Source organism: Schistocerca cancellata, chromosome 2 (genome assembly GCF_023864275.1).
Source record: "Schistocerca cancellata isolate TAMUIC-IGC-003103 chromosome 2, iqSchCanc2.1, whole genome shotgun sequence".
NCBI lineage: Eukaryota > Metazoa > Arthropoda > Insecta > Orthoptera > Acrididae > Schistocerca > Schistocerca cancellata.
The window spans coordinates 1,044,825,720-1,044,838,758 of NC_064627.1; the positions used below are offsets into that span (position 1 = coordinate 1,044,825,720).

Consider the following 13,039-nt stretch of genomic DNA (forward strand, 5'->3'; position numbering starts at 1 on the left):
ACAGGGATTTTACACAATTTTAGTTCAGTTATTAAAGATGATTTTATTTCAATTGTAATGAAAATTCACAACTTTTTTTGCAATTTTTTGTTTATATATTCAAAAATATACAGTTTTTTGGAAAAAAGGCTGTGTTAAATTATGCAGAAGGTACTGTGTAACATTTACTGAAAGTTTGAAACAAATATGTTTGGAAGATCCTTAGAAAACATGTAATTAGTATGAGAAAATAAAAGTTTTGGGAATCGAGCGACAAAGATTGGATTAACTTTTTCGTGCATTCCAGGTCCATAGGATGGATTATCTTCATCCTCTGCAAACTCCTCCTCCAGCTTCCTCTTGTTCCTCCTCCTGTTTACTCTTGCTTGTATTTCTAGACTCTTTACAGCCCTGTCTGCAGCCCGAAGGCGTTCCTTGTCTAAAGCAAGCATCGCTCGTACCATGTTAGAACCTATCTTCATTCCCATATTTCTAAATACCTTGCACCTTACAATGTTGCCATCATTGAAAGTCGCAACAGCATCATACACACCAAAGTGAAGTGTTTCTATTCCAACAAATACAGTCTTGGGGAATCTCGACCATATAACACTATTTACACTTTTATTGGGGTTTTGAGTTATTCCGTGAATACACTTTTTCAACAGTTCAGGTGCTGCTAAGTCTCTGAAAATAGGTTAGCCACAACACATACTTTATCTCACATCACTAAAATGTACCTGATGAACACGGACGTTAATAATAACACCATTTGACAGCAGTTTAACAGCGGCACAGTGGGTCATGCCCATGTAGAACACATTTCAAAAAAAATTTAAAAATAGTAGTAGTCTTCGGAATTGAATAAATTATATATCTATTAAAAGGTAATAGTCTGCAGATTCAGAAAACGCAAAAAAGTAAAAGTTGAACTTTTCATGATTTTGAGCCTTTCCGGAGCCCCTTAACTAACTTATACTAAGAACAACACACACACCCATGCCGAGGGCCGACTCGAATCTCCGGCGGGAGGGGCCGCGATATCCATGCATGGTGCCTCAAACCCGCGCGGCCTGTCCGCGCGTCTAATAATGTCCTATATGCGGCGCTTTGCAGATTAACCACACGTCCCTAAAATTCTCCTAATAAACCGAAATCAACCATTTGCCTTTCCTAATACAGACCTCACACGTCCATTCCACTTCACACTGCTCTGGAACGTTGTGTCTAGGTATTTATTCCTCATGAGTGTGTCAGGCAGCACGCTAATAATACGGTATTCGAGGATTATGATACCATGTGTCTCTGATGAAAACTCGCCGTCGAGGACAACATACTGGGCTCTGTTACATAAGAAGTCTTCGAGTCAGTGACATACCTGAGAACGCGTTCCGCATGATCGTTAAAAGTCGGCAGCGTGGCACCGAGGCAAGTGCTTTATGGCAATTTATAAATATCGAATCCGCATGATACTCTTCAGCCTTGATGTGCAGGATTTCATGTGAGAAAAGGGCAAGCAGAGTTACACAAGAGAAATGCTTTCTAAAACCACTTTTCTCGCCCGCATCTCGTGGTCGTGCGGTAGCGTTCTCGCTTCCCACGCCCGGGTTCCCGGGTTCGATTCCCGGCGGGGTCAGGGATTTTCTCTGCCTCGTGATGGCTGGGTGTTGTGTGCTGTCCTTAGGTTAGTTAGGTTTAAGTAGTTCTAAGTTCTAGGGGACTTATGACCACAGCAGTGGAGTCCCATAGTGCTCAGAGCCATTTGAACCATTTGAACCACTTTTCTCTCTCAAGGAAATTTAGTATATTCGAACTGAGAATGTATCGATCGATTCTGCAGCAAACCGATGTTAAAGATATTTGTCTGTAGTTTTTCCCTTCTTATACACAGGAGTCCCCTGCGCTGTTTTATAGTCGCTTGGGACTTTGCACTGGGCGAGAGATTCGCGAAAAATGCAAGCTAAGGAAGGCGCCAATGCTGTAGAATAATCTTTGTAAAACCGAATTGGGATCCCATAAGGACGTTCGACTTATTTGCTTTCAGCTCCTTCAGTTGTTTCTATACACCTGTGATGCCTAAATGGTTTAAATGGCTCTGAGCACTATGGGACTTAACATCTGTGGTCATCAGTCCCCTAGAACTTAGAACTACTTAAACCTAACTAACCTAAGGACATCACACACATCCACGCCCGAGAGAGGAGTCGAACCTGCGACCGTAGTATCGCGCGGTTCCGGACTGAGCGCCTGAACCGCTAGACCACCGCGGCCGGCTGTGATGCCTATGCTCGAGTCTTATAAAGACGTAGAAAGTGGTCAGAGTTTAGACACTGTGAATGTCCTCAGTTTAGTTGCCGGCCGTGTGTCGGACGTTAGTCGGCTGCGATGGACGAGCTTCATCGGTCGGCCGTAGTCGTGGGGAGATACGGACAACTTGTTTGTCGAAGGAATACGGCCCCATTGGACCTCCAGGCTTAGTGTGGACTTCGAACGGAAACTTGTTGATCGCCGAGTATACAGGGTTATTACAAATGATTGAAGCGATTTCACAGCTCTACAATAACTTTATTATTTGAGATATTTTCAAAATGCTTTGCACACACAAAAAAAACTCAAAAAGTTTTTTTAGGCATTCACAAATGTTCGATATGTGGCCCTTTAGTGATTCGGCAGACATCAAGGCGATAATCAAGTTCCTCCCACACTCGGCGCAGCATGTCACCATCAATGAGTTCGAAAGCATCGTTGATGCGAGCTCGCAGTTCTGGCACGTTTCTTGGTAGACGAGGTTTAAAGACTGAATCTTTCACATAACCCCACAGAAAGAAATCGCATGGGGTTAAGTCGGGAGAGCGTGGAGGCCATGACATGAATTGCTGATCATGATCTCCACCACGACTGATCCATCGGTTTTCCAATCTCCTGTTTAAGAAATGCCGAATAAAATAAACTGCACATACCATTGCCGAATGGAGTTAGAAGTTGGTGGATTTTTGTTGAACTTCGTCCTGAAGTGTCGTTGCACTGTTATGACTGACTGATGTGGGTGCATTTCAAGCACGACATACGCTTTTTCGGCTCCTGTCGCCATTTTGTCTCACTGCGCTCTCGAGCGTTCTGGCGGCAGATACCTGAAGTGCGGCTTCAGCCGAACAATACTTTATGAGTTTTTCTACGTATCTGTAGTGTGTCGCGACCATATGCCAATGAATGGAGCTACAGTGAATTTATGAAATCGCTTCAATCATTTGTAATAGCCCTGTAGTTTTCTGAGCACAAATAAACAGACTCGACTTTTGATTTGTTCAGCTTCATTTGTCGCAATTTAATTTTCAGTTAAATCTGTAGGAATTTTAGTTTTCGAGTTAAACCTTGTGTTACACGTATGATAGTTTTGCTAGTCTTTATTCCTACTGTCCCATTCCCGAAGGTCAGCGTTCTTCCAAACGTTACCTCAAGGTTTCGACTTGCTGAATTCTTGCTGATTCAGTGTCGTACACTGACTTTCACAGACATTTCGAGCTGTGGGATGTTAATGAAATTCATTTGGTGGTCAGCGTACAATGAAAGTAAGTGTAATGATCTCACTGCGCTTTCCTGGTAGAATCGGCATCACGCCCTTCGTGCTTAATGCAGTTTATGTTTTGTTCATTTGTGGAACAAATTATGCAGTTGAGGTGATCTCACTATTGCTCGATTAATTTGATACTTCAGCTGGTGACAGAAACATTTTATGTTCGTCCATGAAATCAGTCACATACACGCTGGAAGGGAATGAAAGTATTGAAAACAAACTGAAATCGTTTTCATTTTGCAACTACTTATATCCTACAGGCGAATTTTTGAGTAGACAATATATATATGTGGTAGGCTCACATCTATCAAATTAAGATAAAAAAAAATCCAGTTACTTAAATTCCCAGAGAAAATGAGTCTAATTTTTAAACCTATTGACACTTTACACATTACGACGAGGAAAACGCAAAAAAAAAAAAAAAACTTAACAAGCTGAAACCCGTGAAGACGTCAGCTCTTTTCACTAATTTCATGATAATCATAATCCCCTGGTTTCCCGAATTCTAACGGAATCTTTGCGGTAAAGTATTCTTATTAATGTGTTGATACATATTTCATTGATGTATTTCTGCTATCAGTGAAGTACACAGCAGCTTAGTGGAGCTGCAGCTGGGGATCAGAACAGCAGACGGATCCAGATTATTTCAGTTTCATGTTTGTAGGGCATCCGTTGCGCATGTGAATACCATTACAAGGTCACACGAGTACAAATTTCAATAAGGGTACTAAACGCAAACGCTACTCTTTAATGTCAGATGTTGGCAGAAATTTATTGTTTGAATAAAGTGTTTTGTAGGCACAATATACGGTTGTAATTAGATTCTAGTTTAATAATATCAGGTAATGTACACATGCATATTTATCCGTCTCAGCAAAATGCAGTGTGTGCTTCGTCCGTGAATCGTTGTCTCATATTTGCTTTCTACAGAGAATCCTAACTTAATGGAAAGATGGAATTACTCGTTGGTTCGCTACACTGTTTCATATTTTTGAGCTGGATGCACTGAATGCACAGTGCACTGTTAACTGCCAGCGGGCAGATCACTCACAAACTAAAGCAAAGAATACCTGTTTTCCTTAGCAAGTCATGCGTAGTCGAAATTGTGTCGTAGTGCACTGGAGCAATGTGTTAACATCAGTGATTGATACAAATTGCGGAAATGCCACATATAAATAATTTGTGTTAGCTTACAGAGAAGAAACCCGTGTGGGGTTGCTAGTTCCCCATCGGGCGCCTCCCCAGGTGGCGGATAGGGGAACACTCACCAGATACGGCGGGTACCGGGCAAATAAAATACCTGGGGTGGACCAAAACTAGCGTGGCTAGGACATTCACTGAGCCATAGGGAAGGCAATGTTCCTAGGGCTGGGCCCCCAAATGCAAGGTCAGCGGGCCTTCAGGTTGGGGGTTGTGCAATGGGCTACCTCCCCTCTCATGGAAAACAAGATTTGGTGAGGATACTCTACACGTGCCTTGGAAACAGGTCTGTCTTAATTGGAACAGAATTCGGAAATGCAAACCAAGATTTGAAACGTGGAATGTAAGAAGTTTGTTCAGGCCAGGAAGCATGAAAACTCTAAAGTAACTCTTCAGGCTTTCCCGGCGAGATCTTGACATGTGAAATAATCGGGTCTACTGCCGGATGTTTGTGTCGCTCTGGCACAATATTTCGGCCACGTAACTCGTTGCCTTCTTCAGGTGCTACCTGAGACTGCCGTATTGCAGGATCTTGTCCAGTATTTATGCCCAGAGGGCGCGAGGCAGGCGCGGACATGTCTGCGCCGAAGGTTCGATGGCGTATACTGAGTGCCGGACGAGTGGCTTGCCTACCCCGTCACTGGCCTGCTGAGTGGAAAAATGTAGTATTTTCGGCCAAGTCTCGCCTCAACAGTGATGGCCGCTTACCTACAAGACGATGATTGGTGAACGCTTTTGGGCTGCATATAAGAACAGTGATAGAACGGACCCGCAAAATTACAGTCCGATATACTTACTACCGTTAATCTGTACAATTCTACGACGTTTCCTGAGTTCGAATATTATAAATTTCCAAGAGACCAAAAAGCATATGTCCACGAATCAGCACAGTTTTAGGTACCATCGCTATTGTGGAATTCAGCGTGCCCTCTTCTCAAATGATATACTGCGAACTATAGATGAAGGGCAACAGGCAGATTCCAGATTAAGGAATTGACACGGTGCCCCTCTGCAGACGTACAAGGATATGGAATACATTCGGGTATGTGAGAGCTCGAAGACTTTTTAAGTAATACGGGGTGTTCAAAAGTCTTTCCGCAGTGCCGCATGATTGTCAGCCGCGAGTGCCGTATGCCGCAGTTATACCGAAATGAAACTCAGTGAAATACAAGTTATTAATTTATTGAATATTCATTTTTACTTACAAATTTTCACGTTAAATGTTGAAAGTGTCCCTCCTGGTGTCGCATACACAATTCAATTCGTCTAATCATGTTTCCAAACACAAGCTGTAACATTTCTTCTGTAACAGAAGCAGTGAAAGTGGATATTGCAGTTTTCAATTCATCGATGGATTTTGGACGGTTTTTATAGACAGTTGTTTTCGCTGCACCCCAGAAGAAAAAGTCAGGTAGCGTTTGGTCAGGTGATCGTGGAGGCGATCACCAAAAACATCAGCAAGCAGTGACATCGAAACGCGAGCTGTATGCGCGGTTGCACCACCTTGTTGAAAATAACCGTTCAATATTTCACTTAACACAAGTTCTCCTATAATGGGTACAGAATACCACTGCAATATCGTTGTGCGTCTATTGTTTCGTTGAAAAGTTTGGGACCCACAAACCGACGTCTAGAAATTGCAATCCAAACTCCTATTTTCACAGAATGAAGTGGTTCCTCACGAATACACAATGGATTTACAGTACTCCACATACGAGAATGTTGCGAGTTCATGTACTCGCATCAATGAAACCACGCCTCGTCAGTGAAAAACGTTTCATTAAGAATATCCCTTCCATTTTGTTGAACGAAATTTTTGAACCATTGACAATAATGCATTCTCTTGCCATGATCAGTATTTTTCAGTTCTTGCACGACTGTCACTTTGTATGGGAAAAGTTCTAATTTTTTCCTTACAACTGTGTGGGCCGTTCCGACACTAAATCTATTTCCAGGGCGAGTTTTCTTACTGACTTGTTCGGACTCATTGACATTTTATCGGACTTATCGAGTAGTTTATCCTCAGGCAAAACGCTAGGACGACCACTTCTTGGTGCATCTGTCACTGAACCCGTACTTCGAAATTAGTTAATCAAATCTCGCACAGTATCGCGATGTGGGAGTGTTGTCTCCGGGAAAACTAAATTAAATGTTTGACGAACTGAAACTGTGTATTTACCGCCAGCTTTGAACACTTGTTCGACTAAAAACACACGTTCTTCAGTGGTTAGAATTCTAACAGTGACAAAAACGAAACAAACGAACAAAGGAACTAAACTTCAACGTTCACGTCAACACGTAACGACACACTCCAACGATGCTACTGACGTTGGCTGAGATAAAAACAGTGGAATGATGGGACAGTCCACTTGAAGGGAAGTAACCCAGGCAGGCAAACAATCATACGACACGCGCGGCTAACAATCATACGGCACTGCGGAGAGACCTTTTGAACACCCCCATAGTACCCATTATGTTGTCACGTTGTCACCGACAGCGAGTTTTCAGCAGAGGCAAGGGTATCGTCAGCAATATGCCAGGGAAATGTGACGGGACCGTTATTATTTTCTGTATACATATGTGGTCAGGCGGACAGGTCAGCAGTAATCTGCGGCTGTTGCTGATGATACTGAGGTGTATGGGAAGGTATCGAAGATGAGTGACTGTACGATCATACAAAGTGACTTAGGTAAAATTTCTGGTTGGTACGGAGGTACAAGCATGTGGAATAGGTTCCCAGGTATGTGAATGACTCGAAGACTTCTTAAGTAATACTACTCAGTATGTTGCCATGTTTTTCTCGAATGGCAGCTGGCACTAAATGTAGAAAAATGTAAGTTAATGCGGGTGAGTAGGAAAAACAAACATATAAGGTTGGGATACAGTATTAGTAGTGTCCTGCTTGACAGTCATGTCATTTAAGTATCTCGACGCAACGCTGCAAAGCGATATGAAATGGAACGTGTATGTCAGGACTGTAGTGGGGAAGGCGAATGGTCCACTTCCGTTTATTGGGAGAAGTAGAGAAAAGTGCGGTTCACCTGTAAAGCTGAGCGCGTATAGGACGCTGCTGAGACCTACCCTTAAGTATTACTCGAGTGTTCGGGATCCACACCAGGTCTGATTAAAGGAAAACTCCGAAGCAATATACAGACAGACTGCTGGATTTGTTACCGGTAGGTTCGAACAACACGAAAGTGTTACGGAGATGCTGCGGAAACTCAAAGGAAAGGCGACGTACTTTTCGATGAACGCTATTGAAAAAAGTTAGAGAACCGGCGTTTGAAGCTAACTGCAGAACGATCCCTGCCGCCAACATACATTTCTCATGAGGACCACGAAGGCACGAGAAATTAGGGCTCTATCTGCGAGCCAAAAGCAGAACAGGAAGGGAGATGACTACTAGTGATACATGGTACCCTCCTCCACGCACCGTACGGTGGCCTGCGGGGTATGTGTATAGACGTAGACTGCATTTATGAGCTGTGTGGGGAACAAACGATATGTGTGATGGTTTGTGACACCATTGGATGAAACATGCTATCTCGCCTCCTGCATATTAAGGTTAATGTGAGCATCAAGCCATACACCGGGAAGGATTTAGGGCTCGAAGCATCGCCTTCCTTCTCGCGGTTCCACACGCATATTTCAGCAGAACAATGTCCGGCCATATGAGGCGAGGATTGTCCAAGTATTCTTCAAAGAATAACGGGTACCAATGCTTCCTTGGCCTGCCACTACATCCCACGTGTGGCCCAGCGACCAAGTCTACATCTGCATGTTAATCCGTACTCGGCAAGCCGCCCCAATAGCAAAATCTCGCCTCCTCCCCCCCCTTCGCCGGTCCCCCTTTTCCTGTCCCACTCGCGAATGTCGCGTGGGAAAAATTACTGTCGGTAAAGCTGCATGTAAATCTAATTTCTCTAACTTTCTCGTTGTGATTATATCGCGAGAAGGAATTAACAAGTTGCCCAAATTTTTTTGGAACGTGAGCCCCAGAAATTTTAACAGAAAACCTGTCTGTAATATACAACGCCTCTCTTTTAGTGTCTCTCAATTAGGTGAGCATCTCAGTAACCTTTTCTGCTGAATGAACGATCCCGTGAAAAAATGAGCCGCTCCTCTATCATCTCCATCTCGTCTATTAGTCATAGTTGGTATGTGTCCCAGACTGATAAGCAGTATTCAAGAAACAATAGAACAAGTGTTTTGTATACCACTTCTTTCGTGGATGAAGACGTTCCTTAAGGTTCTCCTTGTAAATCTCAGTTTGCCATCTGCCTTCCGAATATTTGTTTTATGCGGTAATTGAACTTTGCGTCGCTGGGGATGGTTACTAGCAGGTATTTTACAGTGATTGCTGCTACTCGTGATTCGTTACCTATTGTGTAGTTGAAGACCTTGCCGTTGCCACTGGAGGTAACATCTTCTGGGATACAAAATAGCTTGTTAAGTTGATCGTGGCCTGAAGAACACCCCAGCTGAGTGGTCGAAGCGCCGATCATACAGTAGAAATACCACGCAGCCTAACAACCCAGATAATGTTTCCCTTCAGTAACAACTCTCTTCGTATATTTCTGCTCAAGACGTTGTATTTATTTACTTTCAGGGTCAACTTCCCGCTTTTGCGTTAGTCGAAGACCGAGGCTGCTTTACTTCAAATTCCTCCATTTCGCTACAGTCTGGGTTTCAAATCTTCGTATAGACAACAGTATCACGGAGCCTCCAGCGTTACCTACTACGTCACTAATACACCAGGGCTACTAGGAAAGTGAGGTCCGATCGATAGCGAAATGGAAACCACAGTGAAAATCCGACGAAACTTTGCTTAGCTCAGCTGAGAGTATCTCTAGTTGGCGGTCGATCACGCCACATAGCTCTTTTCAGTTCTCAGCGCACGGTGAACGCTTAAAGATGCCTACAAAATAATGTCTCCTGCGGAGTGTGAATGTCTGTGAGAGATTTCGCCTACATTTGTGCACCTCATACAACGTAACTCCCATAAGTTTCCATCTTGATGACACTTCTCGGCCGTACACTGCAGGGGCACTGAGGACACTGCTATAGATTTTTCGGCACCCACGTACAGCCCGGACTTGGCTCCTTATGATTTTCATCTCTGCTCATGTGAATTGCTGTTTTTGAAGTCAACATTGTGGAACAGGCAACGAGCTGCAGATCGAGGTATTGGAAAGTTGGTACAACACTACGACAAATTCTCAATCGGAGCGACGACTATGTGGAGAAGTAGCTGGAGGGTGTAGCTAACTATTGCCAATAAAACATTTCTGAAACTTCCTGGCAGATTAAAACTGTGTGCCCGACCGAGACTCGAACTCGGGACCTTTGCCTTTCGAGGGCAAGTGCTCTACCATCTGAGCTATCGAAGCACGACTCACGGCCGGTACTCACAGCTTTACTTCTGCCAGTATCTCGTCTCCTACCTTCCAAACTTTACAGAAGCTCTCCTGCGAACCTTGCAGAACAAGCACTCCTCTCATTCTGGAAACAATCCCCAGGCTGTGGCTAAGCCATGTCTCCGCAGTATCCTTTCTTTCAGGAGTTCTAGTTCTGCAAGTTCGCAGGAGAGCTTCTGTAAAGTTTGGAAGGTAGGAGACGAGATACTGGCAGAAGTAAAGCTGTGAGTACCGGGCGTCAGTCGTGCTTCGGTAGCTCAGATGGCATGCCGGCACGGTAGCTCAGCGTGTTCGGTCAGAGGGTTAGCTGCCCTCTGTAATAAAAAAAACTGAGTTAATCGATCAACAACGAACTTAAACGGATGTCTTACGACGTCCGCCCCGAGCAGATGCACCGAAGAAAAGAGGACAAATTGAGATTTAACAAAAAAAAAAAAAAAAAAAAAAAGATGGTAGAGCACTTGCCCGCGAAAGGCAAAGGTCCCGAGTTCGAGTCACGGTCGGGCACACAGTTTTAATCTGCCAGGAAGTTTCATATCAGCGCACACTCCGCTGCAGAGTGAAAATCTCGTTCTGAAAACATTTTTGATTTTCAATGTAGTTTCGTTTTTGCAACCGACAGGATCCTACATTTCGAATAGCCCTCGTAGACTGCTGGTTGGAAACTTACTCTTCCTGCTCTTCCTGCAACCACTGTCCATGTTGTGTGGCCGTTCCAAGAAACCGGACGCAACTTTTTTCTCCTGCAACATATCCATAACTTGTTTCACTCCATGACATGACGTATAGAGGCTCTAATTGCAGTACTCGGCAACTTCTGACTGTATTGAATTCTCACGATCTAATTGTTTACACAGTTCTATAATGCTAATCATTTGTGAATTACCATGTACGTACAGCGTGGAATAAATTTCGTTGTAGCCCGCATCTCGTGGTCGTGCGGTAGCGTTCTCGCTTCCCACGCCCGGGTTCCCGGGTTCGATTCCCGGCGGGGTCAGGGATTTTCTCTGCCTCGTGATGGCTGGGTGTTGTGTGCTGTCCTTAGGTTAGTTAGGTTTAAGTAGTTCTAAGTTCTAGGGGACTTATGACCACAGCAGTTGAGTCCCATAGTGCTCTGAGCCATTTGAACCATTTAGCCAAATTTCGTTGTAATGATATGTTTCGGTTTTCAAGAGTATAACTACATAATGATGAGCATAAAAAATCTGATTCTGGCTGACAGCGTGCCGTACACTTTGAGGTTTTCAGGTTCATACGTGACAGCACTGCGTAGGTATTGGTTCCCTGGATGTGATTCCGGGGCGAAGGTCTTGGAGGGACAACAACGAGGTGATCTGTTTGGATGGCGCCTGCGAAGTCTCGCTAACAAGACTGCGACGTGAGAAAGCACTTGTTAGCAGGAGCCTGGAGCGGCACTCACCCGGAGAAGCCGGCGAGCCAGGCGTCGGCGGCGCAGCTCCAGAAGGCGGTCGTCACGACGCCGCCCCCGCCGCCCCCACTGCCCGCCTCCACGTGGGCGCCGCGCAGCTCGCGGTCCTCGCACTCTACGGGGGCTGCCGTCGGCGCCACGGCGGCGGGTCCAGGCGCCGGCCCAGGGTTGGGGTCGGGGTTCGGGTTCGGGTTTGGGTTTGGGTTTGGGTTTGGTTTGGGGTTTGGGTTGGGGTCCGGTGCCGCCGCGGCCGCCGCCGCCGCCGCCAGCAGCAGCAGCTGGCGCACCACCGCCCCCGCCATCACGGCGTCGCCCCCACAGTCATCGCGATACCACCTCCTGTTGGCAGACAGAGAAGACCTGTTGTTATTGTTGTCTCGCCATAAACGGTCTGACGGATAGGTTGAGCAGCAGTCTGCGGCTTTTGATGATGATGATTCTATAGTATACAGAAATATCATCGTTGAAATACTGTATGAGAATACAAAATGACTCATCCAGAATTTATAAATGGATGATAAGTGGCAGCTTGCACTAAATGTAGAAGTCTAATTCAGATGAGTAGGAGAAGGAATCCAGTAATATTCGGATACAGTATTAATGGCGTGCTGTCTGACATAGTCAAGACGATTAAATAGCTATGCGTAACGTTGTAAAGCAATGTAAAATCGAACGAGCACGTAAGGGGGATAGTATGGAAAGCGAATGGTCGTCTTCGGTTTATTGGAAGAATTTTAGGTAAATGTATCTCATCTATGAAGAACACCGCGTATAGAACACCACTGCGATCCATTCTTGAGTGCTGCTTGAGTGTTTGGGTTCCCCACGAGTGCGGAATAAAGGAAAACCTTGTAGCAATTTTCGACTTCACCAGGCCTTATCGCTCATCAATACCTTATGATATCAAACAAATGCGACCGGTAGCAGGCGGATGGTGTTAACCAGTGTATGTCTCCAATTGAAACTGCTGCTCGATTTAGTCAAAGTGTCAAGACGTACACGTCCATGGGATAATTTAGTTGAAGAAATAGTTACAGTCTGTGCTTGCACGATCAAATAGTCCAAGCGTTGGCAAGTTATGTGAATTCTAAGTAATAAGAAGTAACAATGAAATATGGTAATGATAAAATAACAGAAAAGGTTATAATCTACTGATACAGTGACGTAGACTCCACTGCGCGATTAATGTTAATTCGTAATGTTTTCATTTAGTCACTGCAGACGAAAACGTAGAAATGACTACAATAAGTCAGTTTTACAAGGAATAAAATAATACACTACTGGCCATTAAAATTTCTACACCAAGAAGAAATGCAGATGATAAACGGGGCCCGCCAGGGTAGCCGAGCGGCTCTAGGCGCTACAGTCTGGAACCGCGCGACCCCAGGTTCGAATCCTGCCTGTAGCATGGATGTGTGTGATGTCCTTAGGTCGTAACAC

General features: G+C 44.6%; 1 long non-coding RNA gene and 1 other non-coding gene across 2 annotated transcripts in view; both read right to left on the reverse strand.

The window, feature by feature from the left end:
• Positions 1-10,069: 10,069 nt before the first annotated feature.
• Trnas-cga (transfer RNA serine (anticodon CGA)) lies at positions 10,070-10,144 on the reverse strand. The gene has a single exon. It is a non-coding gene; the product is annotated as a tRNA-Ser (tRNA).
• Positions 10,145-11,709: 1,565 nt separating this feature from the next.
• LOC126149295 (uncharacterized) overlaps positions 11,710-13,039 on the reverse strand; it is a 1,122,064-nt gene continuing 1,120,734 nt past the window's right edge. The window contains exon 5 of the long non-coding RNA XR_007530797.1: positions 11,710-11,938. This is a non-coding gene — a long non-coding RNA (uncharacterized LOC126149295). The remainder of the gene's footprint in view (positions 11,939-13,039) is intronic.